Source organism: Canis aureus, chromosome 17 (genome assembly GCF_053574225.1).
Source record: "Canis aureus isolate CA01 chromosome 17, VMU_Caureus_v.1.0, whole genome shotgun sequence".
Taxonomy (NCBI): domain Eukaryota; kingdom Metazoa; phylum Chordata; class Mammalia; order Carnivora; family Canidae; genus Canis; species Canis aureus.
In genome coordinates this window covers 60,153,606-60,160,621 of record NC_135627.1, presented here as the reverse complement: position 1 = coordinate 60,160,621, position 7,016 = coordinate 60,153,606, and the positions used below count along the sequence as shown (strand labels likewise).

At 40.7% G+C, this 7,016-nt stretch overlaps 1 pseudogene; it reads left to right on the top strand.

Annotated features, from left to right (window-relative positions):
- The first annotated feature begins 208 nt into the window (after window positions 1-208).
- Window positions 209-331, top strand: LOC144288173 (U4 spliceosomal RNA; annotated as a pseudogene).
- Window positions 332-7,016: the final 6,685 nt, after the last annotated feature.

Sequence of the window (7,016 nt, the reverse complement as noted above, 5' to 3'; positions counted from 1 at the left end):
GGGATGAGTCCTAAAGGCAAAATGAACTTTAAAACATTCTAAAACTACTTGCTGCTATCATATTGTTAGTAGTAGAGTTGATACTATAATTAATTAATATTATAATTAATAATTATAATTAATATAATTAAGAAACTGGTGTATGCAAATGAATAATTTGAAATATAGCCTAAGAAAAAAATGGGTTGGATATTGAAAATGTGTTTAAAGCTTTGTGCAGTGGCAGTATCATAGCCAATGAGGTTTATCTGAGGCGTGATTATTGCTAATTGAAAATGTGTTTAAATGGTTAAATGTCTAGAATCATCAAATTTCTGAGAAATGTTTAAATTGCCTATGTAGTATAAAGCTGTTCTATTTGAGACATATTAGTGCAGACTATAAAAGGCAAATAAATAAGCTGCATGTATTTTTGTGCCCAAATATTTTTCTTTCTTTGTATTTTTTTGTCAGTGTAAAGTAAGAGTGAGAACAGAGTGGGAGAGAGTGTGAAAGGCCCTGACGACACAGGAAAATCACCAGGCCTTGGTGCAGGTGACCTCATATCCTCACCACATTAAGCAGGGACTTAATCATCCACCTTCCAGACTGTCATGGACTCACACAACACAAGGCTTCTAAAGATCAGACGAGGGGATCTATTCATCTCACTCCTTTTCCCAGATAAGCAAACTACAGCTTAACTAGATTATACACAAATTTATAGAACAAGGGAGCTGAGATGAAGTAGTAGCACAACCCTACCAGGACGTGGGCCTAGTCCCTGTGCCGGTCTACTGTACCAGGCCTCGCTCCATTACACCGACCACGAGGCATTTCATTGCTATGAAGAAGGGACCTGAACACAACCACCACCATTGAGTGAAAGAACAACTTTCTGTCTGGAAAACTGCCATTTCAAAGTCAACCAGATAGAAGTGAAAAATATCGACTTGTTTTCACAGTAACATTCTGCTGTCCTCTCTGGTGTGGGAAAACACTTCACTGGAGGCTACATGGAATGAGCATCGCTGCGCAGTGTGAGGTGACACAAGGCAACTGCCTCTGAAGGGCCTCCTGATGCAGTCCTAAGCATTTTCCTCTTGCCTACTTCTGTGGAGTTAGAAATGCTTTTGAGAAAACACAGAGCTAGATTGAGACAAGATATGAAAGATCTGAGTTTGCACCCTTACCCGATTTTAACAACTTGCCTTCAAAACCTGTGTTTAATGTCCTGAAGGAAAGCAGGGAGGGAAATCACATATTTCTCCTCTTTATCATCAATTTTATGATTTTTTTCTTTGTTGACTTATGGCTCTTTGACATTTATTCTGGAAATTTCCCTCAAATCAGCAGGAAAAAAAAAGTCTGAGAGTTTCCAAGGAAACTTTTCACTTGTATAGATCTGGTGCCCACATTAAGAACCAATATCCTTGCTTACAAGAAGCCAGAGCCATGGAAATGGCCTAACCCTTGAACTGCAGCGAAGACTTTTTAGTCGTGGCCCATAAGAGAGGCTCAATGACCATCATTCTTTGGTTTCCTTGACTTTGATAACCCTCCCCAATAGTTTATCATAAATCCTGATTATGAGAAAATGCTGAGGCTTGTTGGCAAGTGAGAGAAAAGCAATCTAATTTTGATATGGTAATTCCCCTCCAAATATATAAACCCAGGAAAACTGAGTTGTTCTGTGCTGTCAAACAGCTGTAAATAGGCACTATCCTCTGGAAACTGAGAACCCATTTCAGCAAATTATATCCTTAGTTTGTTTCAGCAGCTCATCTAGAGAAATTTCTAGTCTTCCAACAATACTGAATCGATCAGGCCGGTATCTCTCTGAACGCCTCCAACAACCTTAACACGTAAAGAATGAGGTTCTAATTCCTTCAGGGTGATGCCAGGTTCCATTCGAAATTTATTTGCAACCTGCTTGGGCACAGAAGCCATTGTCTCCACAGACCTTGGTGTGGTTGAACTGACAGTTAATGTGTTGTGACCTGGAGTTCACCGTTAAAAGGGTCACCCAAGCAAAGTCCTGGAGTTTATTTGGTTATTGTGATTGTTGGCACATCCTATGCAATATATCTAAATTGAATTATGGTATCAGATAAAATTATAGATGGGATTAAAGCTTGTGTATCGGGATCCCTGGGTGGCGCAGCGGTTTGGCGCCTGCCTTTGGCCCAGGGCGCGATCCTGGAGACCTGGGATCGAATCCCACATCGGGCTCCCGGTGCATGGAGCCTGCTTCTCCCTCTGCCTGTGTCTCTGCCTCTCTCTCTCTCTCTCTCTGTGTGACTGTCATAAATAAATAAAAAAAATATTATAAAAAAATAAAAAATAAAAAAAAAATAAAGCTTGTGTATCGTCCATTGTCATGTGTAATCAATAAACGATTTAATATTCTCTTGGAAAAAAAAAAAAGAATGAGGTCCTAACAACTAATTTAGTAACAGTTGTGAAGGAGCTCTTCATCCATTCACCCATTCTACATATATTATTAAATTCCTATTATGCGCCCAATAGAAGCTGCTAATATGTAGGTAAAGACAATGCGCACGACCCCTGCCTTCATGGCCTCGAGAGAGAGATTAAAAAAATACACGACTGAGTATAGAATTACAATTGTGATTAATATTGCAGAGAAAAATCCAGGAAGCTATGGAATTTAATAAGAGCAGGGACTAACATCTTAGTCAAGTCAAGGAAGACCTCCTGGCAAAGAAAGTTGTTATTTGTAGTTATTTAAGCTGAACCCTTGTAAGATGACAGGGAGGTAGCTGCTTTCCCCTTAAATATCTGGTTTTTATTTTCCTAAAAGTCTTTAGCATTTATTTTGATGCTATTTTTCCTTATCCCCATCAAACAGTCACTCAATAATGATTTTAAAAAAGACTTCAGTTGGCACATATATGAAAAAGGGAACACAGCTCTTATTTAGGGCTACATTATCATCACTCTAAATTACCCAGATCCTAATTTAACTTCCTAAATCTAAGCTGGTCTCCATTCCTTGCCCATTAACATTAAGAAAAAGGAGTTGAACTCAGAGCTCCCGCCCCTACTGTTGACTCTCAAGTGCTCATTAATCACATGAAGTCACTGAACTGTTTAGACACCTTTCCAGGCAACTTAGAGCGACACGTCCCCTATGTCTGTCAGTAATTTTTTAGCTCCACAGTAATTGCAGTGTTCTCCATGAGACACAGTGTGAGAAATAATTTACTTGAGTGTGATTATTTTATTTGGATAGAGATCAACAGAATAGAAAATAGGAATAGAAAAGGAAACTATTTTAAAAATCAACCGTGCAGGTCTCAAGCTCCCGAGATGGCTCTCCTTTGGGATTCTTTTAACAGAAATGGATTCCCATAGATGGTCTTATCTTGTCTCTTGCTCTTCTTTCATCTCCTTTGAAGATGCAATGGCACTTTATTATCCCATCAACCATCTTGAATCTCCAATGCCTCATTCAAACAAAGGAAAACTGATTTTATACACTCAGGAATACTCACTATATTGAAGACATTTTTCTAGGTCAGTTTTGGGATCTTCTGCAAGTTTTCATATGAGCACAGATTAGATCTGTATACGGACTAATGAAAAAATACTATGAAATAGCCCCCAATGTTCACACTCCAGTTTTTCTTTTTCACTCCAGTTTTAAAGTAAGTAACTCACAGCAGAGCCTCTCCAACTCTCTCCATAGAACGGGCTGTCTCGACCCATTGGGAACACTCTCTCTGTCCACGTGTCTCCAGCATCGGTGCAGCAGCATCCACAGTCACATGTCAGCTCCCACTATTGTGCACTTATCCTGGGCTCATGGTCATGGCAATTAAGTCTTTCTCAGAGCCAGGGAATGGGCCCAGAGTACAAACTCCCAAAGCTTTGTCCCAGACCTTGAGGTGATAAAAGGAAACAACCCTGTTAATGGGCCAGCTCCAGGAACCTCCAAGAATAGAAAAGAAAAAGAGTTTCCTTCGTCTGTGCCCAGGGTTGTGCATCCCTATCATTCTCCCAGGTATGAGGTTGTGAAGCAGCCTCTTCCATTTTGGCTGCATTTAGTTTATTTTGTCCAGCATTTCAGAGGCGTCTCCTGCCTCTGTCCTCAGCCTGGAGAAGAGAAATTCAGCAGAAATAACAGGATTTGTTTGTCCTCAGTTGACCTCCAAGGAAACTAGGACAGTGAGAGGCTAAGAAGGCAAGGTCTCTCAATAGTGCACCAGTGGTCGAAGCTGGCTTTCAGTGGCGCCTCTCCAAACAGCCAAAATCAGTGTCAAACCACCAGCCCATGCAGCCTTTCCAAGATGCTCTGAGTGTTTATTCAGCCACTAAGTGTTCTGCCCAAAGTGAACTCCACCCAATGGTGAGCTAAGGCAAATCAAACATTCATTCACACAGTTGGGAGTGACATGCCCACCCAGCCCAGCGCCTGATGGCTGCAAAATCTAGCTACAGCTGGCTCTAAGCTCACAGGTGCCAGGAACGTGGCCAAGCATGGTGGTGATCTCTGGAGCTGGGCAGGAGATGTTTGCACAGGGCACCATTCCCCCTCCCCACCAGAAGCAACAGTAAGGACACTATGTCGTAAAGAGAAGATATGTTCAAGCCCCACTGACCAATTTTTGGATCCCAGCTCAGTCTCTTTCTACCTGTATATCCTTGAATAAATTCCTTAATGGAGCTGGAACTCAATTTGCCCATCTGTAAAGTGAACACAACAATAATATACTCCCTCATATGCTTGTTGTGAGGATCACAGAAGAACCTGGAACAGAGTCTGGTCATAGTTGGGGGTCAAATAAGTGATAGCTATTAGCAAAAGGGCTTACCCAAAGGAGTGACCGGGTGCTGTTCATACTATTTCTTATTGGTAGGGTCTGATGCTGAGACCCTAGTGAGCTGTGCATACAGCCAGACCTGTGGCGTGGTGGTGGAAAAACTCTCCTAGGGGATAGAGGCCTGGCCTATCCCTGCTTTTAATCTGTTCTGTGGCCTTGAATGGTTTACCTCACTTCTCTGGGTCTCATTTTATTCATTTACAAGATGGAATTGTTTTAAGTTGTTAATCTGTATGGCTTTGGATTTTAATCATTCTTTTGTCACTAATTATGCAGCTTTTGCAAATAACTTCTCTGAGAGTCTCTTTCTTCTCGAAATGTTGAGAGTCTGCAGCACAGGCATATATAGCTACCCAGAATCTTAAGTATTAGCTCTCAAAAAGGCAGCATACAAGCTTTTGTAAGGGATTTAGTTGAAAATTCAACATTTATGGATTATCCTGTGCTATGTATTTAGACCACAGTTCTAGTCTCCACCATAAAAATGCAGGGAAGTTACAACGTCCAGTGGTGCAAGATTTTCAAACTTGAGCAAAGATTCTATTGGTTTCTGAATGGTATTTACTAATAAAAATAAGCAGACTTTTCAGAAATATTTTCAACTACAAGCATGAGAACAACTAAGAGCTTCTTCCTAGCAGAGTTAATCAGAAAATTGAACGTCAGAATTGCTCTTTCCCTAGCCATCCCAGTTGTCCAGGGCCTCAGTTGTGCAGGCAGAAAGAGCTACCTAACCCCCTGCTCCCAGGAACTTTTCCCACAGCCCAAAAGGGTAGCACAGTGCATTTTATAACTCCACAGTCACAACGCTCATGAAATACACCGACAGGGTCCATTTATGGAGCCAATGGGGAGGCCGAGAAATGTCTTCCAAAAAAACAAGTATTCCTGCTTCTGGAACTGCTGCTCCCACCTTGGTTTCAAAGATTATGGGAAATACTGAATGACGTTAACTTTCCGACAGACCATGGCTTCTTCCTATTCATTTTCTGCCCCAGAATTCAGCTAACAACAATACATGATGTCATCTCAATAATTTGCTGATTAAAATGTCCCTCAAAAAAAGATGCCCTTCATACCCAAGGGGCCATCTATTCAGCTGGTTTCCCAAACAGTGTTTATATTTCTATCTTTAGGCAAGAAAAGAGGCTGAGAATTTTCTATACGATGTTGGCATAACCTTTCCTGTATCTCTGGGTTAGGCGTCTCAGCCTGAAGAAGAAAGGCTAATAAAATACATAAGCATGTTCCTGTGCGCTGTTTATGCATATGTCATGAAACATCTGCTCTTGGCTTCCTCTGAGACATTCTTCTTGGGTGTTACAATTTATAGTTATTTTGATAGAGAACCATTGGCATACATACCTCCCTACACATCTTACAGTAAAGTTTTCCAAAGAACACCAGGATTAAGCGTCTATCTTTTGCAGGAGAAAGGAACATCATTTGTTTACTTTTTTCTCGGCATATTTCTTTGATGGATTTTTCAACCAGTATCTCTAAAAACTCTCTGAAAGCTTACCCAGATCATAGAAACCTTTATCTGTTGTTCCACTAGTGCTTAGAAGGAGTAGGCACTCAATAAACATTTTTCTGGATAAATTAGAATGCCTTACAATTATTTATTATAGAGAAACACAGAGAAAAACAGAGAAAAAAAAGCACAGCTGGGGAGCCGTGAAGTCATGGATGGGGAAGAAATCACGAAATTTGCTTTTTCTTTGAGTTGTAAGAAAAGAAAGAAGAGTAAGTGGTAATAAATAGGAATGAGGCAGATCTGCCAAGGAACAAAATTAAATATCTCTTAATTGTTCCTGGAATACACTTGGGTGTGTGTGCACACGCGCGTGCGCGCATACACACATACACACCACAGGTCAGGCTGGTGGAAAGCCAAATTTGCAGTCAGGGTTTCCCAGTGACACTCAGTCCTTCCAATATTTCTTCCTAACAGTGTGAGACCCACTGAATTACATAAATCTTTCCATGTCTGTGTCATTTGCTTGGGGCACAGTGAGGACAGGGGGATTATGGGAGCTTATTTTTACATTGTGGTAACACTTAACTGGACTCAAAATGTTCCCTCCTCCATTTTCTTCTCAACTATCCTGTCAAAAGTTTCTTTGATTCTTTCCCCTAATACCTTTGACAAATTTTTACTTCCAATGCAGAGCGCTATAGAAAGAATGA